At 37.0% G+C, this 27,402-nt stretch overlaps 1 protein-coding gene and 1 long non-coding RNA gene across 2 annotated transcripts in view; one reads left to right on the top strand and one right to left on the bottom strand.

Moving 5' to 3' along the window:
- Nucleotides 1-27,402, top strand: part of DLGAP2 (DLG associated protein 2) — a 465,089-nt gene that overhangs the window by 267,874 nt on the left and 169,813 nt on the right. The gene's annotated exons all lie outside the window — the stretch shown is intronic.
- Nucleotides 3,338-27,154, bottom strand: LOC310895967. The gene is made up of 2 exons (XR_014581078.1): nucleotides 12,913-27,154; nucleotides 3,338-12,822 (listed from the first exon to the last, which is right to left on the bottom strand). It is a non-coding gene; the product is annotated as an uncharacterized lncRNA (long non-coding RNA).

The raw sequence follows: 27,402 nt of genomic DNA on the forward strand, positions 1-27,402 counted from the left end.
GTCTAGAAGGATACTGTGAGAAACAGTATCAAAAGCTTTACTGAAATCCAAGCAGATTCTGTCAGCTGGCTTGCTTCCCTTGGTCAACTAGATGGGTGACCTTGTCACACAAGGAAACTTAAGTTTGTTAAGCAGGACATTCCCCTTGTGAACCTATGCTGGCTATGACCAACGACCACATTGTCCTTCAGGTGATTTTCAGTACCTCCCAGAATAATTTTCTACATAATTTTACCAGGCACTGAAGTGAGACTGACATGCCTGTAATTACAAGGGTCTTCTTTCCTGCCCTTCTTGAAAATTGTAATGACATTTGCCAGCTTCCAGTCAGCTGGGACCTCTCCAGATTCCTGATGTAACATTGGAAACAATGTAGATATCATTTATCCTTCCTGCGGGCTAAGTAGATAAACTTTATAGTTTATCCCATAGTTCTTTCAAGACCATTTTTCTATTATTCTGTGATTATTAGAACATAAGTTCAATTTTGAACATAGCTGAATTAGATACCAAATAGGATGTTAACATTTTTTGTTTAGGGATTGTTGCATATATAGCGGTTGATACAGAATCGTCAGGGAGCAGGGGGCTGGCTGCTTCTTCAGGGCCAGGGAACCAGGGAGACCCAGCAGAGTTTGCCCCTTTATCCATGGGGTGAAGTCACACAGGGGCTGAACACAGGCAAGACAAGCAACGAATCGAGTTCAGGGTGTGCCTTGAGGCTCTAGCCAGGAGTAAGAGGAGACAGGGCCAGAGACCGGGCTATAACATTGGTCCAATGTCCACGCAGGAGCCAGGTCCAAAGTCAGAACTGCAGGCAGGTTGCAGCATATGTACAAAGGGCCCATGGATTAAATGAGTTACCAACAGCTCAGGTCCCAGGCCTATAAAGAAGACAGAATTGGAGACACACACACTTACAACATCGCACAGGCAGGGACCAATGGCCTGGGATTGAGCAGAAGCAGGGGCAGGGGATGGGGCAAGGACACGGGATGTTGGGCAGGCCATAAAGGGCTGTTAGTGCTCTCAGTGGCCTGACGAAAATGGTCTTAGAGGAGTGCATGTGATTTCCATTCATTCTTCTTGAGGAACCTAGGCTTGGTAGACACTGAGATGCATTGTAATTATACACTCTCTTCAGAAGCTGGGCATTTGAATTCCAAGCATGCAAATCTGCATTGTGTTCATAACTGATTTTTATTTTGTAAATTAAATTATGAAGTTAGAAATATTTTCCTAAAAATAAATAAGCAATAATGAATGTTGAGAACTTTTGTTTGACTTAGTTTTGGCAAGCCCAGTATAGTTATCCAGATGGAGTTGTCAGTGGTAGTGGTGTTGAAAAATTAGCTACTATCTGTAATAGACACTTGTGGAGACATTAAAATTATTCTGTTGTCTTCTAAGGAAGTCACTCTTATAGTTTTTTCTTATCACCTGTCCTTGTTCATATCTCCATCAAGGAACATACTCCAGTGTGATTGTATTACTTATTTTAAAGATGGGTTCTACCGATGTTTCCCCATATTAGCATATAGGTTTGATGAATAAAGGAAAAACTAATGTAAGAGCAGCAGAATCAGGACCTTGTAATAATATGAGTGACAGAATCTCACATCAACTTGAATTTAATCTGTTCTCCAGTATACTAATGTTTTTAAACTCTTAAAAACATGATAGTATATTATTTTTCTCCTTGCTACTGAATCTGTGCCTCCCATGTCACAGTGGTGTAAATTCCAAGGTAGTCTTTGAATTTTCTTCCTTTAAATTTGTACTAAATATTTAAACAGAATATACAAGTTTTCTGTTGGATGATTTGTATTCAGCTTGAAATACTTGGTAAGTGTCACCTTAACGATAAAACTGGGATGGTGTAACAGGTGCTTATTGTCTTGTTCTTCCTCATTGTTTTTCAGATGTTATGTTTTGGCATATGTTAGTGACTGTCAAGGGGATATTATTGATCTGCTGAGACATCTGCTCTACTCACATTAATTTGGCTATTCTTTAGTGAAAGATGAGTTCCTTATGACTTCCCATTCCTACCACAGTAATAGTGACCAGGTCTTTGCAGATGGAAAATGACATTATTTTAAATGCACCTCTAAATTACATACTTTTTGTTTGCTTCTAAATGAGCAACTTTTTTTTTTTTTTTTTTGAATTATCCCATCAAAAACTATCTAAGGAATGAAAATCTAAAGACAAAAATAGTTAACTTTACTTTTTTTTTTTTGTGGGGGTGGGCATAAAAGAGTCTTTAGAATATTTTGGGAGAATATTTTAGGGAATAACCATAAGACAGAAAAGAACCACCTGAACGTCTTGAAAGAGAAAATGAATGAGTAGATCCAGGCAATACTATATTTTCAGTCATATTTCTAAAAGAAAAATCTGATTGTTTCATTAACTTGAGGAGCAGAGGGAGCAAAACTCAATAGACAAGTGACATACGCAAGAACAGAAAAACTGGCAGCCATCAGTTAAGCTAGTATCCAGAACAGTACTTCCAGTTTCCTTCCTTTAATTTAATTTGTGATTTAAAAAAGCCTTTCATTTCATCCAACTTGAAAATGCACATTTATCTTGAATTAATGTAATAGAAAGAGTATAAATTCAAAAACTCACAAAGACACAACAATCATAAAATCCAAGTAACCTAACTTCTCTCTTTCTCAAGCTAGCAACTGCTGTGTTTGATTTCACTAAAGTATTCTTCATAAAAGTCTTTTAATTTGTGTCTACAAATACATTTTAGTTTTAGAAATGAATGTAGCTCTGTTCTGAATACCTGTTCAGCATTTCTCTCTAGTTACCGTATTCATACTCCTATGTATCTTTGAAGCAGTAAGCAGATTAGTGAATAAACTGGTGTGCTTCCTGTGCTCTAGTCTGCATGGGACTAAAAAACAGAAAACAGAACTTGGTGGAACTTTCCATTCACTCCTCTTATCTCACCTACCTCATTAGGTGGCTTGTGACTACGTTATTGCTCACCTGTTGTGGAGAAAGATGTTTCTTCTAGAAACTAGCCATCCTTTCTGGTGATTGCCTAGCAGCAGTCAACTATTGTACTGACCTGTATATAGGACCTAAAACATAAAAAAACTTCAGTACCTTTTGGTTTCACAGAAATAACTGAGTATGAAACAGGATCGAAGAGGAAGAGAATTAGGGTGTATGTGGAGGAATGTGGTAAAACAGAGTGTGAGATTAGCAATTGTATTTTGATGGCATTAAAAAAAATAAAAATAAAAAAAAAAGTAAAAAAAAAGAAGAAAAGAAAAAAAGAAAAAGCAGTGATGATTTTGAAAGGCCTAAGCTTTTGGAGGCAGAGAAACAGTGGCCACAGATGCACGACTGAGCAACCATTTTAACTGGTTTTGTAAAATGCTGCAATCTACCTCTACATCTTTGTGACAATTATGAAATTCCTATGCTTATTGCATATGACATGATTTCTGTAAGGTCTTGTACCAATAAAACTGTATTGTGGAAAGTTGGCTAGCCAATTCTTAAATTTGATTTTAATCCTTAAGAGAAAGAAAAGACAGACCTTTTAAAGAAATAGTACTCAATTCTGGAATGGAAAAAGTGGTTTCCATCTCATGGCAGTGGTATCGTCTCTCTGGAAAAGTGTGTTTCTGTTGACCTTGACAGAATATGACAAGTTAAAATTTAAAAATGTTCATGAATGTAATCTAGTGTTACATCTCAGGTGATAACATTCTGAAACAAACAAACAAAAATATTTGGAAGGCTTTGGAATATAATATATAAATCCACATATATATATGTATTTAGTTAAGTAGATAGATGTATTTCATTAGCAGAAGTTCTAGGAGCTCAGGAGAGGGTACGTCATTTTTCTATCCGTGCTAAACCAATTTAACTATGCTATTTACTTTTCTATCACTGAAATTTCAAATTATATTAGCATAATTATGAGTGCACTGTATAGGATCTGGTCTTGCTTCTATTGAACTCAATGGCAAAATTTTCGTTAATTCAAATGGCAGCAAGGACGATCCCCAAATGTTCCTATTGAGCTGTTCACAAGCTGTGCCTTCTTCATGTTAACCATCAATGAATTTTGTTTGTCAGTGCAGCTGATCATTCCACATTAAAATAATAATAAACAGATGTGATAACAGCCTGCCATTTTTCATTCCTTCAGTCAAACGATTGATGGACTGTGTGATTTCCCCATTTAATGAACTGCCGGCTGAGGATGCAAAAGCTGTAACTGACACAAATCAAGAATATTGTCAAAGAAATCTTTAATATAATTTCAGAAATGCTTTTAATGAAAGATTATTTGCTCATTAATTTCCTTGTTCAGACAAATAGCTTGTTGAGTTCTATATGCTTAAATTTAATCCTGAATCTTTGAGAAAGGAATGGAAGAAGGAGGAGGAACACATTGGGTTGTTTTGGGCAATGCAACCACATGGGCTAAATAAATAAATCAGTACACAAATTCAAATTAATAGAGCGGCATGTTTCCTTTAAAATATATTAATCCCAAAATCACAAACATCATTCTGCTCTCCTTCCTAATTTGCATGTATACAAGAGATTTTATTGCATCTGTAGAATAAGATTTCCACTATGTCCAAATTACTCTCTCCTCACCTGTGTAACTGTAACCTGTGGAACCCTTTTCATATTCAGGCATGGAAAAGAGAAAATCGTCCTTTTCTTCCATGGTGAATAGTACCTAAGGCTTGTTCCTACTTATCATTTGACCTCTTTTTTCACCTTGTTGCTCTTGAAGATGCTTAGCAAGCTGTATTCATTTCTATTAACTAACTGTTCAGAAGCAAATGACAAGGAAAAAGGCAATATTAATGTGACATGACAGATTATTTTTTTAAATAAGTCTACTGGCAACTAACACTTTTTTCAAATGGCCAACAACGTTCACTGTCATTTTATTTTTACTCTTTTTCAATATCAAATTCTGGTATATATTTGGTATATAACTAACTACATTATGTTCTTCATGGATTCTTTCCTGTAATGCATTCACTTAGAGTAAAGCCGTCTCCGTTAGTGTAGAAGACACAAAGAATCTGTGTAAATGGAAGAATAGCTTGAAAACAGCCAACTAGTTGAAAAAAAAAAAAAACGTTCTGTGGAAGCATCCACGTCTGTGCCCTTTCCCAGTAGAGACAATGCACAGTTTTAGACGCCATGGCATTTGATGCATCAATATGACAAAAAAAAAATCACTGTCTTTCCAAAAGACAGACTTACTGGTGTAGATCTCTAAGTCCTACCAGTTTCTCTAAGGCCCTCAAGTTTTGAAGGAGATTCCTACATAAAAGACAGGGAACAAGAGTCTGTTCTGCACCAATGCCCTGCACACAGACAGAGGGGATAGAAATACAGATTCTGAGCGCCATTTCTTTTACTTACTGCAACAGTTGTTTCTCAGAGAGAGAAACGTAAGTAGAAGAGGAGGCATGCTACTAATAGGTGATCCAGTATCTTAGAGGAACTATAGTATATTGCTTTTAAAGGAAAATGTGTTAAAATTTTGTACATACATGTGAGATCAGGTTAATCATTTGTGTTTTGCTGTGCAGTATTAAGGAGATATGCTCACTGAAAACAAAAAGCCTATGTTCATGGTAATTCCAAAGTTGGTGTTAATAGCAGAATCTGGCCTGCTTATTTTTCACTGTCACATCTTGTAACCTTGGCATTTCTTTCTGAGATTTAGGTATTGTCATGATAACTCTTAATTATTATAAATATATACTAAGATCACTTTGCAATACAAAAATTATACCTGTAGGTTTTTGCAGGAACACTCATAGCTGAACTGTGACTTACAGCAAAGTACTTCTAAAGGTAATTTTTAGTACCACTTTTCAACACAACATGCTTCATTGTTCAGACACCCATCCTTTTACAAAAGAGATTTCAATACTTTTTTTTTTCCTAGCAAGTAGCAATTATTTTCTTACTAATTCCTGAAAAGTTCTCAATATAAATTAGAATAAAAAACTTACCTAAGAAGACCCACAAAACTTAGACCCTTAAAAATCTTCCTAAGCTCAAGCTCCAGTATATTGCTGCTCAACACTCAGCTAGATGAGCCAGAAAACCTCATTTGTTCAGGTAACAAAAAGTGACCCTGAAACAGTGTGTTGTGATTGAGTAAGTGTAGAATGGCACCCTCTTGTTTTCTGGCACGTTATAGATAGATTTATTTTTTCAGGAATACTAAAATGTCATCTTTGGTGTTGTGACTTGATCAGTTTATTTTTTTTTGAAGGATGCAGGAGAAATCTGCTCATTAAACTTGCTTTTCATTTTCTAGTCACGTTTTTCCTGAGAGTGTTTTCAGAAAAGGCAGAAACATCGATCCATAGCTGTTTGACAACACAGACTGACACCAAAGAATACTGCACATATACTACAGCAAATACTCTATATTGTATACATTGAACTAATAATAACTCTAACCTGGAAACATAAAGCAGTATTCCTAGGACCTAACATTAGACTTCTAAGTGCCTAAGTTAGCTATTTTCATTATTCTTCGAACATTGTCAAGAAATAGAGCTGGTTTCCTAGAGGCTAGGTGGAGGACCCTAATTCAGGTACCTATTTTTCTTTCGATCAGTTTAGGAAGTCTGGGTACCTAAAGACATCTATTGTGAATACTTCACAAAGGTCCAGTTGCAAACTTGACATTTGACAAAAACAAGAGAATTATTTGCATTGCTTTCAGGGTAAAATAATTGCCTTGTAGTTATTGTTGTGGTTTCTGAGGAGCTTTAAAAAAGGAGCTTTTTGGCTCAGGTATTGTGGTAATCCCCATTTGCAGTTACTAACACCTCCATATCTTTTGACTGAGGATCTAGGTGCTGTTCAGGTATGATTTCATAGTTATGATGCAGATGTCACTATTCAGAGCAGTAGGAAGTCCTTGGATAAATAGACTCCATAAGTAACCCAACAACATTATTCACCTGTTGCATCCCACCTTACTATGTTTCACTGCCATAGTATCAATTACTTTGTCATGTGGGAAAATTGAAGCAGAAAACAGAGGCACGCTCCTTTTTAAAATTTTTGTTTGCTTAGCCCAGTTATATAGTAAAAGATAACACAACATACAATTGCCGAGTTGGAGCAGTGAAATGTGGTGAATGGCAGTGCTGCCTTCTCTGCCACAGGGGAGGGAAGACCTCTGGGTGCTGATCAAGCAAAGCAGACTTAACTAGGACAGGCACTGCTGGAGCAGTTCGTCTTCCCTCTTCTTCTGCTCCCGTTTCTGCAGCCTGTTCTCAAACATTCTTGTTACCTCCATGTACTTTCACTAAACTTAGGTTGTTTGTGTCTTGGATGCATCTTCCTTGTCTTCTGTTAGGGCCTAAGACTGGTTCAGCCCTGTTCTCAGAGCTATATTCCTTCAATGATCATTAATTTACCATTTGTGCTTTGTGTTCCTACCCTTGGGCTTTTTCATACCACATTGTGCTTGTCTTTTAAGGCTTTTGCTATCCTCCTGTGCTTTAACCCTGAAAGGCACCTGCTGTAATCATGATTGCTCAATCAGGAATAGACACCTGGTAGGTATAGTTCTATTGTAAAAATACATTTTCATGTTTTTCACTCTCTCTGACACAATCCAGCAAATTCATAACATAGCTAACCTGGTGATGCAGAGTGACCTCTAAAGACAACCTCCAAATAACAATGGATACTTTTTCCTGACAATTTCCTAATCTGAGGCTCTATATACCCAGACTATTATCAGTCTTCAGAACTGTTTTCACACCACAAACAGGGCATTGCCTTTGGTTATCCCATTAAATCATCCTAATTTTCTACATTTAAAATTGGTAATAGACCTCAATAATCCTGCCAGTGATCCAACGGATAATACGTAGGATGAATCAATAGTGGTTGGAAGAGGTATGGAAGGTTATATTGTGCTCTTAAAAATGTGGCCATGTTTCTCTGTTCATTATAGTAGCAATTGTATTACATTCAGAGGACTGCATTTTTTCGAGGTGAATACATAAGACACCACATAGACCTTCAAATAATTCCTCAAAACCTCCACATACTCACATCTTTTTCAGATTTTCTTCAAGTGTTGTTTGGTTAGAAATTCATTTTAGGCAAAAGGAGGCTGTTTCTGCAGGGTGTTGCGTAGTAACATTAGACACAGTTCTGCTTAATCTTCCCTCTGGTACAGTATATACTGCATTAAAAAGACTAAGATTTTTAAATACCTCTATCATGTGTGTGTTTTCATTGTCTATAAAAATATTTGAAAAGTTCCATTATGTGAGACATTACTGCCTCCCTGTACTTCTTACTGTTTTGAAACATAAAATGTTCATAAATAATGGTTGGGGTTTTTTGTTGCCTTTTTTTTTTTTTTTTCCTTCAACATTTTTTCATTGGCATAGCATGGTTTGGGTTGGAAGGGACCTTAAAGATCATATAATTCCAACTCCCCTGCCATGGGCAGGGACACCTCCCACTTAGACCAGGATGATCAAAGCCCCATCCAGCCTGGCCTTGAACACTTCCAGGGATGGGGCATCCACAGCTTTTCTGGGCAACTTGTTCCTGTGCCTCGCTGCCCTCTGAATAAAGAATTTCTTCCTTATATCTAGTCAAAATCTACCTTATTTTAGATTAAAGCCATTCCTCCTTGTCCTATCACTCCAGTCTCTGAGAAGAGTCCCTCTCCAGCTTTTCTGTTGGTACCAGTACCTTTAGAAATATCTATAAGGTATCCCTGGAGTTTTCTCTTCTCCAGGCTGAACAACCCCAGCTCCCTCAGCCTGACTTCATAGGAGAGGTGCTTCAGCCCCTTGATCATCTTTGTGGCCCTCCTCTGGACTCACCCCAACAGTTCCATGTCCTTTGTGCACATATTCCGTGTGCTTTGGGCCCCAGAGCTGGACACAGCACTCTGGGTAGGGTCTCACGAGAGCAAAGCAGAGGGGGAGAATCACCTCCCTCGCCCTGCTGGCCACGCTGCTTTTGATGCAGCCCAGGATACAGCTGGCTTTCTGGGCTGCGAGCGCACGTTGCCGGCTCACGTTGAGCTGTTTGTCAACCAGCACTCCCAGGTCCTTCTCCTCAGGGCTGCTCTCAATCCATTCTCCACCCAGCCTGTATTTGTGCTTGGGATTGCCCCAGCCCAGATGCAGGACCTTGCACTTGGCCTTGCTGAACCTCACAAGGTTTGCACAGGCCCACCTCTCAAGCCTGTCCAAGTACCTCTGGATGGCATCCAGTGTGTCAACCACAGCACACAGCTTGGTATCATCGACAAAGTTGCTGAGGGTGCACTCAATCCCACTGCCCATGCCACCAATACAGATGTTAAACAGCACTGGTCTCAATACCAGCCCCTGAGGAACATCACTCATCACTTGGACGTTGAGCTGTTTTTCTTGCAGTTTCACAAAAATTAGTGGAATATATTGGCAGAACAAAACTTGTGAAATTAGTCTGGTATAATGCTCAAATTATTGATAAGAACCCAGTATTCTGTTTTGTAAGTTCCAGTGTTCTTTTGTCTAGCCAATTGTGAAAGGCAATTATATTCTGGGAGTTTCTGTCTTTACTGTCTTATCCCCTGGCTTTATTTTCATAAATTCTTAATCCTCAGAACAGTGCTACTTCGGTTCAGTTGGGTTTTCAGACTATTGAAGGCTGTGTGAAATACCATTCAAAATATTCAGTCCTAGCTGACTGAATATTACATGATAAGTAGCCTCATTTTCTTACCCCAAGGAAAATAAAGGTTCTCATCGACTGAGAGCCAGCTGACTGTGTTTAAATGCCTATGATTTTGTTGCCTACTTGTAATTTTTACGGACCTTTTTTTTTTTGAACAGTGATTGTATAACTCTTCAACAGCTTGGTGTGAAATGCACTGAACTTCCAAGATTTGGACTGGGGCAAGAAATTTTTTTTGCCACAAGGGAAAAAATTGTCATGAGAAACATTTAAGAAAAAAAAATAAGAACAATTCAGAATATTAGTTAATAAATACACGGTGCCAATGCTAAAATATCTTGGTTTTGTTTTCTACTTCAGTGTTTTAACGAGAGCTGAAATTTTTGCAATAATACAGTTCATATACTGGTAAATAGATACACAGTGCCAAAGCTAAAATACCTTGTTTTTTGTTTTCCACTTCTTTTTTTTTTTTTTAAGAGAACAGATTTGTTTGCAATAATAAACTTCTGATTAATAAAATAGTGTGAAATAGTTAGTTAGTAGTTATTACTGCTCCTCAGTGTTTAGCCTCACACAACGATTAAATTATTCAGAGTCCAACAAATACTTACTCATATCAGACTGAAAAAAAATCTTTCATACTGGGAAAGAAAGTGAATTAAAACAAGCAAGCTACATAGAATATTTTTAGGTATTTATATTTTTGTAGTCTCTATTAAGGATTCCAGAGAACCAAACTGTGCCTGGTATTAGTTCTCCTAGTGTAGTTACTCAGCTGTTTTGTTCGCCTAATTCTTCTTCTTTCCATAAAGTATATTCAGGGAACACGTGGGGGAGTTAAAAAGGACCACCGCATGCTTAGCTTGTTTACAAGATGTGAAACTCCCACATCAGTTTAATTTTGGGCTTCTTCAGGCTTTCAGGTTGATGAAGGGGGAAAAAAAATAAAGATTGTCTAACATATATAAGCCAAAAGGCAATAAGCCAAAAAAAAAATACCAAACTCAAATACATTTCTAGGTATGATAAAAGGGCAGGGTGCAACAAGAAAAAGATTTTATTGCTCTGTGAGTTTTATGATCAAATGCATGTGAATACAGTAGCTCTACATCTTCAGCACACATGAATGCCATACCCGCAGTTCCAGCAACCTTTATGCTTCTGAATTGCTTCTCAAAGCTTCCACCTCTCTCTTTTTACAGTGTCTTTCTGATTATTTTTTCCAACAGAAAATAAACAGAATATGACATGACCTTCCTTCTTTCTTAGGCTGGCTTGTTCTTCTCCTCTTCACCTTTTCATCATGTTCAGAGAAGTTTTTCCTTTTCTTTTTCTCTTTCAGCTCTCCACTCCTTGAATTCCTATATTATTCATCTCTCTTCTGTAAGCTCATACCTATGCTACACCTAACATTTCATTCCCTTAGCAGAGGTTGTAAGAGATGAGGCTTCTGCTGGTGAACAGAGACCTTAGCTTCTAGCTTATTGCTAATTCTTCTTGAGTCAGCCAATCTAAGGTGTATCTGCACTTCAGACTCTGCCATTTCCTCTTAGCTATAGTTCCTCTGGTGGGAAGCTATTCATTTAGAGGTAGTTAATAGGAAAAACAAGCACCAGAGCATTGACTGACTTCAGGCTGTGTGGAGCTGGAGCGATGTGTGTAAATAGGATATATTTATTACTGTCCTCTGCTGATATTTTAGGACTAATGCATCTTTACTTCTACAAAAATACAATCCCTTTTAGAAATCTGATGAGCTTTTTCCACTGCAGTGTGTGATTCACATATAAACTATGTTTTTCATGTGGGCGTTTAAACCTGGCAGTCTGCATGCAAAACATCTCTGAGCCACGAGACATCTCTAAAAGCACATAAAAGACACTGCTGTAGTCTGAACATTTCATTTCTTCTGATGAGTTACTACTGCAGCCGTTTGAAAAGAAAATACACGCGCATATACCCATTTAAGATCTAAAAAGAGTACTGCCATAGAACAGTGTCATGCCATTTCTTGAGTGAAGATTAAAGAACATCCTAGGTGACCATGATCTGTGGGTTATCCAACTTAACCAAAGGAAATACGGCTGCGGTAGCAGGGCTCAATCCCTCGTAACCCATGTAAAGGGCTCACACTGCCACAGGGTTTGTGAGACTAGCATTATTAGATTTGTTCTGAGCTAAACCAGAAAATAACAGAGCTCCTCTTGTTCCCTGTTTGAAGATCAGGCTGTGACAAACAGGGTGACAAATGAATTCTGTCCTTTCTGTTACACCAGGTTTCAGCACTGTTGATATCTAAAGATGTGCTGAAGACTGATTGTAATCCAACCTCTCAGTTTCATTTATCAGTGGGATATTTTTTCACACAGTTTTGTAAAGATAATTAAAGGGTCTTCCTTCAATTGTTTTAAAGCTATGATAAATAAAGTAGAAATAAATCCATCATAAAAATGCCTGTGATAAGCAGTAGCAGTTTCATTCAGCAAACCCAATTTTCTTTTCTGTGTTATAAGAAAATTTCTGATGGATTACTTGATGGGTATGAGGATAAATGTGGAAACATTCAGAATGGCTGTTCAACTGCCAGAATACTAGATAGTTACAAAATCCTATTGATACATTAGGCCAGAGAATTAATTAATGTAGTTTGTAAATATTCTGGAAATTTAGAAAAATATTTCTACTTTTTCCACCCATTCTGTGAGTTATTATTGACATTAAAAAGCCTATAGAAGAAGCAAACAGTAATGAACAAACCTATTACTGGAACAAAAAGTGAACATTTAAGATTTCACTGGAGTGAGAGAAGTGATACCTGGCTTAAAAATGAATGTCTTTAATAAAAAAAAAAATAAACTAAAAAAAAAAGTCAGTAAAGGAAATCACCCATTACTTATATAGGATTATTTCCTTTTTCTATCCCTTCCTTCCTTCCATGAACAATATATGGTACGAAGAAAAATATGCTTTAGCACTAGTTTTAGATAGATTTTGACTGTCTTCTGGTACCTCAATAACACGGTGACATTTGAACTCTGTTATCAAAAACTTCTCTCGTTGCTTTAGTCTTTGTTGTTGACCTGGCTTCTGTAGGGAATAAATTAACACAGGTGAACTTGTAGCACTGATTTTTGTGACTAATTTATGAGGATATTTTGAGTAGGGAGAAATTTGTACCTTTGTCCTGAGTGTTCATTTCCCCTTTCTTACCAGTAGTTCTTGCCTCAGCGTATAGTAAAAGTTCTCAGAAGATCAGTGGTTGGGAAGGGTTCACTGAATTAGCTACAGGCAAACATTTGTGTGCATGACCCTATCTTGTTTTAACATCTAGTACAACACAGTTAACATAAGGATGATAATTTCAAACAAAATCAAAAAAGTGTTTTTTGAAAGGAAGGAAAATTGTACTCTGAAAATACGTTGCTTTAAATTGAACAACAGAATATTTTTACACAGTGTTTGTTTTTTCATAAATTCCATAATTATGTGATGTATGTTTGCAACAAGGCTTGTATGGATTTCAAGAAAGTTTCAATTTTTCCATTTGTTATCTCTAGTTATACGAGCTAATCTTTTCCTAGGAAATCAATGCTTCAATTGTAAGAAACTCACATGTGGTGGTACAGGATGCAAACTAGGTCAGAATAAGTAGATAACGTTTTGTTCCAGGGTTCATGAGTCTGTCTAACCCCCTCTGGGTACAGATTATGTTTCAGGACATTTGAATAACAGTATAAAAAAATCAGTTCCCTTTATAGCTAAATGAACTATGAATTAAATTTGTTATCAGATGACCAGTAGCTGCTAAGCATTTTCCAGCTGAATAAGCTAATAAACCTATTTACTCTTTCTGCACGAGCAAGCACAGGCCCATTAGCTGCAGATGCCTTCAGCAATATTCTTTGACATATAGAAGGTCATTCTCCTTTCATTGTCTTCATATCTTTATAGTTTAATGGTTAGCAAAAAGAACAGCTGCAATAGTTTTATTAAGTAGCTAATTAGTAATTTAAAACTGCAGTTGTAGGATTTTTATCCCCTTTAACCTCATTCTGATGGATTAGTGCTTTATATGCATTTACTTTGAAAACTCTGGATTTAAACTGAAATCACCTGTAGTAATTTAAATTGTCAGAGGCTTTATTAAAATGTGGTGGCAAAATACCTTGCTTATTAAAAGACCTCTTCTTGCTCTTCTTTTCCTTGCTACTCAACATCTGAGTGTTTGCTGGCAAGAACTCTGTCAAGGGATGGATTGGGAAGAAGCTAATGGGTGATTTAATTTGCCATAGGCTCTGACAAGTACTGCATACTTTCCCCCTTTGTGACAAGATAGCAGGACGGGTTCAGTTTTGTAATAGACTTTTCAGGAACTGTTGCACCTTTTCAAGCTTCTGCAGTCAGGATTACTGAAATGAGAAGGCATTACTATCAGTATGACCATGTTTTCTTTGGTGATTATAGTTACGGCTGCTCCGCTTGCTTTCTATGCTCTCCTGCAAGTATTTCCCAGAAGGACCGTTCACAGCACAAGTTCATGTCACAAGAAACATCAACGGGAGAACAAAAGAACAGATTTTGTTTTTGCTTTTTAGGAGGGATAAACTTTTTGATGTTTCTTGTTGAATCTATGGAGCATTGCTTCTGGACCTATGAGCTGTTCTGCTTGATCGGAGCAACAGTCGTTTTAAGTCTGTATCCTACAGCAGGGAGTAAGAGGTACCTGAAGGAAAACAATATATTGGCACCCACTCCATCTAGAAAAAGCTTTTTTGTGTGCTCTTCTCCCTACTAGAGAGTTTATTATCCTGCCTAACAATGCACAGTTGTTCCTATCACTGCCTCAATTGTCTTTTTTTCCTCTTTCTTTCTTTTATTACTGTGCTAGGTAAGCTCCTCAAGCTTATAAGAGGGATTTAAATGTCTGCTTACATTTCCTTGGGTTTCTCAGTTTTCTGTCACACCTCAATTTGCTTAGAATGATGTCAAAGTTTCTACAATGCTAATAGTATATATGTATATATTTAATTTTAAGTAGCGATATTTAAACTTTATTTTTGATAAAAGGTACTAGAAATACCCATTAGTTAAATGACAGTAAATCCCCATTTTCATTTGTTTTTCTGTGTTCTTCAGAGATACATAGCTGTTCATGCTTTAGCGGGAAAACACCAGAAATAGCATGAAGTTACCAAAGTACTAAATGAAAATTAATATCAACAGGAAACTTTCTCACCAACTATGTGAGACATTGTCAAACCTCCTACCTTAGGGTGACCTATTGAAAAAATGTGGCTGGTTATATTTTTTCTTGTTGCTGGATCAGTGCTGGGCCTTGCTGTACATCAGGAAATCTTCACCTTGTTTAGCCTCTGTTTGTGTTGACTTCGTAGAGCAGAAAGGCTATGCTGTCTCGTAGCTTTCGGCACACTTGCTTTTGTTGTGGGTAAAATGTGATCCAGATCTTTTGTGTTTGCTGAAGGCCTCTTCCTGGTGTTAGTACGATTCAAGTGGCTGGTCTTGGACAGGTCCTTAAGCTGTTTTTTCTAGATTCTGCAGGTAATGCACGTGTTGGAAGTTACAAGCTCTTGTATGGTATGGCAAAGTGTTTTTTCAATGCCTTTGAAGTTCTTATCTCAAAACTTCTGAAGTATCACTTCATTTCCACAAATGTTTGAGAGTTTGAAGAGCTCTTATGTATGAACAGTTTTATATATAAATACATAAGACCAGATTGTGCTAACAATCTGCTGATTTCCACACACTATCTATTTACATTCTCTGCAAAACTGACCTCCAGATGCAGTATTTGAAAGCTCACAGTATTAGAGTTGTTCTTCCAAACCGTTCATTATTCTGTTAAACAGCTATCGCGGATTCTTATTGTATTTTCTGAATGTGGTGACCAAGGTGACAATAAATAATTCTTCAGTTTCTCTACATCCACAGTGAGCAGACAATCCCAGAAATTCCAAATAACTGAGAACATAAAAATCCTTGTTCACACTGGAGGAGTATAGTTATAGTAGAAACAAAACATTTGAGATATATATAATATACATAAATAGTATATATAATATATATACTAAATATAAATGTATATATAACATACATAAATCACAAAACCTAACATAAAACATGGTTTTAGAATAAGAACAGAGCTTTAAATAGAGGTACACTACACACAACTACAATATTTTTTGTCAATCTTCTCAAAGAAAGTACCTTTCTTTTACTCTGGAATTTCATGTAGAGAAATTTACTGATGCAAAACAATTGCTTTTACTGAAGTATATGTATAACCTTGTAGCTTCTTAAGCAATTTTTCAGAAGAATGCTATCCCAAAATCAGTTGGAAAAGGAAAGGGAGAGGAAAGATCCAGGGACTTGAGTCAATCAGACCTTTTGCTGCGTACCTTGTGACCTATACTGCACCTTTAATGGGAACCTCAGAAATGCTGTCAAGGGTCTTGACATTGTAAAGCTAGCTTTCTCTGACCTGATATTAGAGCAAACAGCATTTGAAAATATAAAAATGTCGAAGTGATTTGACTGAAACAAACGGAGTTCCCAAGCTAACTTCCCTCCTGCTCCAATGGCCTTGCAGGTGGCAGGGGTACTTTTCTTTCCATCTTGCACCCAGGCCAAGAAGTCTTCAGTCGACTTCTGCACTGTAGCAATTGTGTGCGGTCCCTTCTTGATCCCTGGGGAGTCTGTTTCCTTAGGGCCTGCCACAGTGTCTGTGCTCTGACAGCCATAGCTGCCTGAGGCCTGACTGTACCGTCGGCTGTTAGCTGACCTCACCGCGTCCGTCTGTCCCCCTTCTGGTCCCATGCTGGAAGCCTCTCTGTGCTCCCCGGGGAGCATCAGTCCTGCCCTTGCTCCATGCTCTTCACTAGATGGATAGTGCAGCCACCAGAAGACAAACAGGAGTTTTCTTCCATCATTGCATCTGCCCAACCAAAGTCTTTTAAAAGAATGTAACATTGCATACAGTAGACAAATAAAATAGGCATTGTCCGTTACAGTCAAATAGATTTTCCTTTCTTTAGGGAAGTTCAGCAGATGGTTTGGGGACCAAACTCTGAAACTGAAAATCATAGTATGCTCTCTTCTTTGTAATTAATACACTGACCTTTTTAGGATGATTCTAGGTTGTCTTATTATGAGTATAATATAATCACAACTTCTGATTCAAATTCCCTTTTTTTTTTAAAGTATCTGAGTCCCGTACTTATAGGCAACAGAGAGAAGCATGTGTCACTGAAGACAGTCCAGGATTTTACCTCTTTGACACTATCTATGATGCTTATTTCTAGATGGATGATTCACTAGGTGGAAATTAGGGAGCTATGCAGTGTTTGGTTTTCTCTGGGGACCCGCTGGAATTAAAGCCACCCCTCCTCACCTGAATGCTTCATTTTGTCACGGTACTATCAGTAGCTGTCTCCTCGGTTGTACCAATACAACTCTTTCAGCACAAAATCTCTCAGTTACCATCTCTTACCAGTTTTGCTGTGTTTTAGCAATTAAAATAATAACGTACTTCTGAAACATTTATACACGGGTTTCATGTGAGCTGTTCACACAGTTTCTGTTGCTGGTAGACGTGGTCTCAAAGTCCTTTCCAGTCAGAAGAATCAGCACAGTTTCTGTATGCTTTTGCAGCAGCAGTGAGAGGCTGGTGAAATGGGGCTGACTGGAGTGTAAATGTTGTGAGCAGTATCTGAGTTCTTAGCTCAGTGGCATTAACTGTGATAAAAACAGAATGTAAGGTTGTCCTAGGGAGAAAGTTCTTCATCCTATACCTTATTTTCATGGTACCTCATTTTACTAAAATTGTCTTAAATATTAATAATATGTGTATTTTTAAAAGTGTTAAGCTTACATATTTTAAGGGTTAGCATTCCTGAATGAAATGCTAGTGGGTGTCCCACTGCTGTCCAAGTCATAGTTCAAGGGAGGAGGTAAATAAATTATCTTGATTTCTTCTTTTCCCTTCAATCCTGTTACAATTCCTCAGAATTCTGTTTTTCTTCCATCATTTGTGATTAAGGGCTGCAAGGAATACTACCCAGGCAGAACTCCCAAGGAGAAAAGAAAAAACCCTCATATTTTACCTAAGTTCTTACTACAGCTTTTATCATGATGATCTTTACAATGTCTTCCTTTGTTTTAGATAAACCAAAGAAGGACATCCTAATAGCTGTTTTTATTGCTCACCTTAGGTGAAGACCACCCGTAGCATTCCAAGCTTCACTGAAACTTGGTATTTCTAATAAGTCACAGTTGCATTCATTGGGAATAGAGAAACTTTCTAAATAAAAATAACAACAGTGGTGTGCTCAGAAATAACATCAGTGATGTGCTTAGAAACAAAATTATTGTGTTAGTAGATGCTAATCACTTAAGGCCAATGAAAGAGCAAACCAGGGCTTTATTTCCACAGCCTGTCTATAAGCAAGGGATAAATTGCATTTCTATTGTTATCTCAGTCAGGTCTAAGCTTATAAAAATAAAATGCAGAATTGCACATACAAAAATCTTTTTTTATGTCCATTGCTTTTGCTGTGGTATTAAATTTTTTATCCAACATTGCTCTTTTTGGTCTCACGTTGCTTTAACTTTAATAGAGAGTTTCAAGTAAGCATCATGCTGTAGTCTGTAAATGAATCTTTTTTTTTTTAAACAATGCAGGTACTTTATTTAGGTTTTGGTGTTTTCCACAGTGCTCGCTGAAGTTCATTATTGCTTGTAATTATGATATTCCATTTTCCTTTTTAATTCATTTGGTCTAATCTGAACCAGCACAGGAATTGCTTGAATATGTATTGCATTATGTGTCCTGAAATATTCCTTCATGAGTTCTTTAAAGGACCTTTTAAACTTGTATTTATTTTTATTTTAAGCTATTTGTACTGCATTGAGATTCCTCTTATCCTGATAAACTAGAAAATACACAGATTTGTAAACTAACTAATGAGGACCAATCTAACATTCATTCACAATATAGCTAATAGATCACTGTAATGAACAGAACATACTCTTTCAGAAAAAAACAAGGCAAGAAAAGAACTGCACAGAACACCCAGCTTGTCCCCTGCCCCTACAGGGTCAACGATCCTGAGAAGATGTTCACTTCAACCTGGTTTTCAATTCTTCCAATGGAAAAGTCATAAGATTACCTGCAGGTCTGTTCCTCTGTTTCATGATCTTTAGTGTTAAAAGTCCAACTAATGTTTGACCTGAGTCTTCCCTGTTTCGCAGTAAGCTTATTATTTTTTTCATATGAAATCGGAAATAGTTTATTCCTTCCCTTTAGCAGCACCTTTTGTGTGCCTGTGTTGTGTCCTGTTACTCTTATCTTTTTAAAACATAATGGAAAATACCTCTTTCAGTCTTTCCTCATAGGTCATGTTTTCTAGATTTCTGATCACTCTCTCCTCTGTACTCTCTGTACATGGAGAGTTGAATCTGTACGCAGGTGTGGCCTTAGCCTTCACTGGATGTAGAAGAAGAATGACTTTCCATATCTTATACCTTATGTTCTTGTTTATACATCCCACTAAAGAGCTTATTTTTTTTCCACAGATAGCATGATATTGTCTCATATTTAACTTTTGGTATACTGTAGTAGCAGATCACTTTTCTATAGAACAGATGCTTTAGGCAGAACTGCTGTGCCTAATATCTTGCAATTAATTATTCCCTGAGTAGGCCAGTAAGAGAGAATTCCTTGATCTGGCCATTCTATATTTTATATTGTTGTTCCTTTTACACTGTATTACAAAGGAGAGCTTCAACATGCTGGTAAAATCTCAAAATTTGTCGACCTTTGTTAAGCCTATGCATAGAATTTTTTTTCTCCTCCAAGACTGAGGACTCAAAAATATGGGTAATGTTGAATGTAATGGAATATAACAATTTTATTTTTAAAGCTATTTTTGATTCCAGCACCAACTTTAAGTACTAGGTACCAAATTACCAGATACCATTTTGAAAACTGCCCTCACAGTTAGACTTTGAGATAGTATATATTAATTATACTAATGGAGATCAATGTGATTCCAGCTTTTTGAAGTTCTTTATATGTAACTGATTATACTTTTTATTTTTTTTCCTATTGGCCAATGTGGAACAAGGTTATTGGAGAGAAAAAAAGGGGGGGGGGGGGGGAAGGTCATATGAAGTATATTATTTTCTCATTCTCTTATTTTTAAGTATTTTGTCCCTTGTTCTTCAAAATTGTTTGACAGAATATTTGCAAAGCCTCTCAGCATTCCAAAGGTTTTTATATGAATTTTTAGTATCTTGTGTATAAAGCAAAACATAATCAAATAATTGCTTAAATGAGGTGAATCCCTCCACACAATACCAAAGATATTGCTAAAAATTAGGAAACCTTATGAGGAAGAGAATTAGGGCACATATCCTTCAGTAGAACCTAGGGGCAGAATGGAACAGAGAGAGAACCAGAAAGACAAAATGGAAGGGGACCTCTGGAGGCATCTGGTCCAAGCCCCTGCTCAAGTAGGACCACCCTGAGCTGGTTGCCCAGGACCATGTCCAGGCAGCTCTTGAAGATCTCCAAGGAAGGAGACTTCACAACCTCTCTGGGCAACATCTGATCCATTCCAGGATTAGTTTTCCGGGGAAGCAGTCCGAGCTGTATGTCAGAAGCCGCTGTTCCATCACTTCAGCTAGTCTGTTACTCACATTACCGTAACACCGAACTATTCTCTTTCAGGCTTAGCTCTCTTAAGACCTGGGTGGGCTGCCCACGTAGCTGAGACTTGGAGAGAAACCTGATGAATTGTCAATGTCCTAATATCTATCTGATGAGAAAAGAAGTGTGATTTAGGAGTATGTGTGAAGAGGAAGAGCAGGGGCCAGGGACTAGGCACAACCTACCAGGGAAGAGGAACAACAGAAGTGCATTGTGAAGAGAAATGGGTGGGGGCAGAAGGTGTCTGTCTCTAGGGACAGGAGCAAAAAAATACTTTTTACTATTGATGCTCTTAATGGCTTAGATCCCATTTTGTTTGTTTTAGTACAGAGCTGAATCTAGTGAAGAAACTTCAGATGCGATAGGGATATTCTCAACAAAAGTTTAAAAAAAAAAAGAAAAAGGAAAAAAAAAAACCTTACCAGTTTTAGCAAATTCTTGACACTGCCTAACATGGTTGGCTAAAATGCTGCTTAAATTAATTCAAAATCCGTTCAAAAATTGGAAAGCTGGAAGTTTTCTTCAGAGTATGTAAGGATTTGAAAAACAAGTTTTGTAGTGCTGCCTCAGAAAAGAAGGAAGAGGTTAAAAAAAAAAAATCAAACTCTTTTAAGGTTAATCGTGTCTCTTTTGAGATTGTAAAGCCAGTTCTGAGAAACTATCTTGCCTGAGGCTGCTGACTTTAGATTTCTCTCATCATTAATCTCTCTTACATTGCGTGTCATATTCAGTTGCAGTAAGACAATTAAGCTAAGAAATGTGGAAGAAGGATATTATCCTCTCCACTTTACATCAGTGCAATAGTGTTTCTAACAACTAAATCACTGCAAGATTTGTAGGACACACAAAATATAGCTCCCTTTCCTGAAAATAATTTCATTGATAATAAGTGCCTGAAAACAATTGAATCTTTTTGAACAAGAGCAGTAAAAATTACATGTTTTATTATATTAACAACAGGCCTTCTCAAAGAACGTAATTGTATCAGGTTAAATGCACAGTTTAAAGTGAGGACAAGAATCAGCAGTTGTTTTGGCTGTTTTTCTCCTTGTTTTTATTTCTTTCTACATTTTTATGTTTTAACCAAAATTCCTGACAGGCCCACTATAAAATAAAATGAAAGAAACATGCTACCAAAGTCAGTTACCATTGCCAATAGAAGCAAGTGTTGCTATCCTTAACAATCAACTTTGAAAATGTTTATTCATTTTGGGAAATCCAGAATTTGTTTATGGCTCACCTCCAGAGTTGTAGATCTATTTTTTTTGTTTGTTTTCTTTTGGTTTGGTTTTGTTTTATGACTGTCATGATATGAAAATTAATGTTACATGAAATTTCATATTAATAATATACCCAGATGAAAGGACATTGCTTTTATGAAGTTTATCCAGTTCATTGTGGAGTCAGATCTATTTCCATATCAGAGTTGTTAAAAAAAAAAAAAAATAGGAAGTTTTCATTATTATTATTTTAGGTGTTTTGTTAAGTACAGAACATATATATTTACGTATAACATAGACGTGTAGTTTTACATGAAAGCCTTTGTCGTTTAGAGAAGGTGAAATCAAGTTACATACTGCAGACCAGGCTTGACCTTCAAATAGTTATTTTATAATACTCTGATAAACCTTTTCCTTCCATTTGAAACTGCTGATTTTTCAAGACCGTCTATCCCATACAACAAAGCAGTTGCAGTGGCATTTTCCTTGGAAAAGCTTTTTGAGGACAAAATGGAATTAGTCAAAGTGGAATGGACCCATGACAATTTGGCTGCTTGCCTATTTGCATTTCATTGCATTAATTATTCATTAATGTGCATCTCATAGACATATATCCTGGGTTTAGGTATGATAACATGATAACTGTTTGCCCTGTTTTACCTGTGAATCCATGCATTTTATAGTAACAATCAGAAGAGTCATACCCAGGATTTAGGTTACTATTAAATAGTTATTTCATCTAATTTCTACAGGTTTTAAATATTCAACTATTTTTGATGGTGATCCATATCCTGAATGGGAATAATTCCACTGACTTCACTGAGTTATATACTGAAATCATTTTTTTCCTCTGGTTATATTCCATGTGAGAAAACGTTGAAAATATGCTCGCACAAAACTCAGCTGAAAGAATGCTAAACCAACCGAGTGAAGCAATCAAATCTGGAAATGCCTATGGGCAAAAGCCAATTCATCCTTAACTTTGTTCCCTTGTGCATAGAGATTTTAATTATATTATCACAAACTTTTTCCCATGAAATCCACTCCCGTTTCATTTTTTTCTTTCTGAATTCAGTGCAATTCTTACCCTTATGAAATCAAAGGGAGTCTTGCAGTCATTTCTGTTCCACCTCTGGCATCCATCACTGGAAACATTGACAACTTTCTTAACTCACCACTTCAGAAGCTGAATATTGTTCAGTGAACAAGACAGGAACAACACACTGTTGTGGCACTCATTGTGTGCTGCTTTGCATTATAGGTTGTTGACCCATTCCTGTAGTCCTTTTAAAAATGGTTGTCGTCCCTTTGTCTCTCCATTCTGGTTGTGGAAAGAGGTCAGTTAGTTAAGAAGGCAAGTTCTGTGATTTTTATTTATTTATTTATTTATTTTAATTTCAGTAGAGGCTTCCTCTCAGGGTAAGATATGCAAAGAAAGCAACAGCTTGGCAATATAAGGACTTGTCAACTCAGGCCCTGAAGCACAGTAGCTATGTTCAGATGGCATTGGACTACTGCTATTAATCTGGAAATGGCTTATTGGCTTGGATGCACTGTATCATGAATGTATTACTTTATGGTCAGTATGTGTGGAGCCAAAGGGGCTCTGCAATGTGCTTGCTTTTGCTCCTGTATCCGGTGTTAATAAGCCAAGGCACGCTCGTGCTTCTTGTACAATGCCACATACATTGCTTGGAATCAATAAACTCTCCTAATTTCCATTGCTTCCTTTGACAGCTTGGCTAATTCATACATCTCTTTGTTGCATGGAGTGAATCGGTAAAACGGAGTAGCTTATTTCGTGTTCTGAAGTTTAGTGGTACGTGGCTTTTACACGGTTCTTAACTCCTTCTAGGCCCTTTATGCTCCTAGCAGGGAAAAAATACATTGTCTTTTTTATTATTTTTTCAGTGAAATCATAACAATTTTACAATTAAAAGTTTCTGTAACATTTTCCTCCACAAAGTTGTCTTTCACAAACCTATACCACAATCCATCTATATCTTGAATCCTGTGATATGATAGGACACAAGGAAAACCTGTACCTGCTGCTCTTCTTATTGATGTCACTCTTGAGAAAACTTGATAACAGCAGGACTGTGGCTAAACATTTTCAAAGATTTAATTAATTTTAACACAAGCTCTTCAGACATTGCCACAGGCTTGAAAAGGTTTAACTAAATATAAAGTTTGAAGAAGCAGTGAGCAGTAAAGAGAACGTAAAAACAAAACAGCAGTCACCATCTTATTGCAGCATGATCTTTTAACATCTATGTCAAGTGATAATTTTATAAATATTAAGAAAAAACATCCTTTGTTTCCAGAGTGCACAGAGCAGTTGCCAGAGCATGCTAGTTTTCTAAACGAAGATCCAGGTGAGAGATAAATACTCAGTTTGCAGTGGAAGCTGACTTCATGCATGTGCACATCATACAGCTGGACCCCAAAAGGATGTTCTTCTCAAAGAAATGAAGTCCAAGTATTTATTGACCTGACATAAACTCTAAACCTCCTACAGAATACTAATTTTAAATAACAAAATGATCCACTTTAGCTTCAATGATTTAAAAGCCCTGAGAGATCTGTGCAATTATTCTTTCAAATAATGTGGAAGCAGAATTAATGCCAAATAGCATTACTTACATTTGTGTAGTTTCACTAGTGTAGTTCTCAAATTATCGGTTTCAACTCCTGTACGATTTACAACAGATTTCTTATGCTTTCAGTTTCAGTCCTTAAGTTCCTTAGTCCTTAAACTGGTGATAGACTTGTCTGACATGTAGAAATTCAGAAAATTTGTAGGTTTTTTAAATTAATATTGAACAACTTTTTTCTTTTTCCTTACTTTTTTTCTCTGTATGTCTTATGTAGAAGCATTCCTCTAGCACTAATCAGTCTTTCTAATATACCAGTTTTGCACATCTCAAAAATATATGCATAGACTGTGCCAAATTTCTTCTGACTTTTCCTTCTGAAAAGACATTATCTGTTGGCACACTCCTGGGCTTGCCTCATTGAAACGCTTCATTGCCTACACTTTTAATGATTTATTTTTTTTTCTTTGAGTACTTAAGTAGCTGATTTTTATTTTTTTTCCTACTGACTTTTGCAATTCCAACATACTTTGAAGACTCAGCTTGTTTAGTATAACAGGAATTATCATAATATGTAGTAAATCACTGAGCCAGCTGTGTCATATAAGTCTGAAGTTGATGCTTTACATGTCAATTTATAAAAATAATTATTTAGTCCCTCTGAAACCAGCCAGGGCATCAAAAGCTTGAAAGAATAACAAGTGCTTGGTTTAATCTAATGAAAGGAAAAAAGACAGGAGAATGAACATGAAAGAATACCCATGGCTTGGCCAACAGAAGATAATGAATGATATATGAAAGACCAGGACAAGCTGAGCACAAAGTTGAAAGCAACCAGACATGAGTTAGAGGAAGGGCAGTTGATGCTGAGGTGAAAATTAGAGAATTATCTTTTGGTTAGAAATGGTTGCTGATTGAAGAGCTTACATTTATATAAATTTCAATGAAAGGAAAAAAAAAAAGTCACTAAAAACAGGGAAGTGCCAGAGAAGAGGCATTTCTAGACGACAAAAAAAAAAAAAGGGGGGGAAATAAGAAACTGAAAGAATCTGACAACGCGAGGAAGCACCTTCTGAAAGACATGTCAGAGTGTTTGACATGAATAGCAGCATGAAGTGGAACAGTTGCATTTCACAGGATTTCTTGCCTTCCTCATGCAGAAAGCAGTTTTAGAAAGGGTCTGAAATAAAACTGAGCAGATATATTATTTTCCGGTTTACTTCTCAGGAAACCATTTTTTTATTATTGTATTGTTAAACCTTTGTGTGAGATTCCTGCCTCCAAAATTTCATCAGAAGATTTTATAAACCTCTCAGTATTTATATGAACAGATGAGTTAATTTTTTATTTATTTTTTTCTTTATTTTAATTTAACATGTTTTTTTTACTTAATCTGTTACATGGTTTTCTGGTGTGGAAAATTTAATAGCTTGATATTTCTGAAGGTCAAAATATCCCCATATCATGATGTGTATAATGTCATTGCTTCTCCATGGTCATGGAATGCATATATTCCAAGTTAATGCAAAAAAAAATAATTACATTTTCATATCGGAATAGAGCGTGATTGAATGCATAGGTCAGATTCACCTAGACTCAAAATTCTACCAGCTATTTGCTGTCACATACTGAAACTCCACCTACAAGTAACAATTTCTCAAAGGTTAAACGAGTGTAAGTAACCCACGGCTGTCTGTTAGCAGCCTCCTTAATTTGGAAATTGTGTTGTGGGATACAACACAAAGGCCCGTGTGGTGGTCTTTAGACAAATACGGGTTATACACGCCCTTTCAGGCAGTGAGATAGAAATCAGCTCAGACCTGAAGTTCAGGCTTAGGTTATTAGCTCAAGAATAATGCTGTAATGCGTAACCACTGCACCACAGATCCTGGATGTGTTCAGATTTTCAATTTGGCCTGACTGCACCTACTTTACAAATGTCTTTAAAATAACTTGGTTAGAATTAAGCCGTTCTCAAAAGTCAGTTGTTAATTGTTCAATGATCAGCTGTGCATCGCTTCAAAAGTCTTACTTAGCTTAAAGATGTTTGTAGACATGGTAAAAAATTAGTATACCTCAAGAAATTAATTCTTTCACGTCTTTCATGCCTATACCAGCTGCATGAGAGGAAGGGGAAAGTGCAAATATTATTTTTATTGATGTTTCTGAGAAACTTTTTTGTGTGGGTGTTTGGTTCACAAATTTACGCTGCGGGCTGGAGCAGGCTTTAGGAGCTGTAGCACTGGCAGTCAAAGCGTGCCTTCCTCAAGGCACTGGGTTTATTACAAGTGGTGAGGATAGCACACCTCTTGTAGTCCTCTGGCTTGACACAGGGCATCCGTGGTGAACTGTGGGGGGTTCCAAATTACAGTACACTTACCACGGGTGATACATGTCCTCCATCGCTGCTATCTAAATGCTGCTGAATGCTGCCTAAATTAAGTATCTCTGCAGCAGAGCGAAGTGGGTGCTGCTACCACAGCGCACAGCACGGCAGGAAAGCAGGGCTGGAATTTCTGCCGTAATGTACTCTGGGTTTCCTGGTGAGAGCTACTTTGGAAAGCATTAATGTTCAGATCTGGAGATGGCTGTATGCAGCTGTAGGTTCTACAACATATTTTAAGATGTTATTTTAAAACCCTGTATGGAGTTTGGATAAAGCGGTCCCGAGGCCATGATTATACTGGGAAGCAAGAAGTAAGCAGCTCGCTTAAGATGAGCAAAAGAAGAAAATGGATTAATGATGGCTTTCGGAATATAAGGAAATGGTTTTTGTTATTGGTGTTGTTTTTCTTATTTTTTTTGAAAGTGAGACAGAGTAAAGAACTGAGGAAAACAGAAGTTGTGGAGAAAGACAAGCAGACCACAAGCTAGTTCAACTGGCCAGGGTCAGTATATCCGCCCTCCCCCCCTTTTTTTTTTCCTTCAAAGTATGTTACCCACTATGACCCTACTGAAGGAGCTCAGTCAAGACTAATTAGACTTAAGATATGTTTACGATCAACTCTGTCCACTATTCCAAATATTTTTGGATGTAATCTTTTTTTTCTGAATGTGATATGAACTTTTATTCCTTACAGAAGGTGGTGGCATTTTAAGACAAAATAATAAATACAGTTCCAAGAAC

This window comes from Anser anser (assembly GCF_964211835.1).
Source record: "Anser anser genome assembly, chromosome: 3".
In the NCBI taxonomy this organism is placed as follows: domain Eukaryota; kingdom Metazoa; phylum Chordata; class Aves; order Anseriformes; family Anatidae; genus Anser; species Anser anser.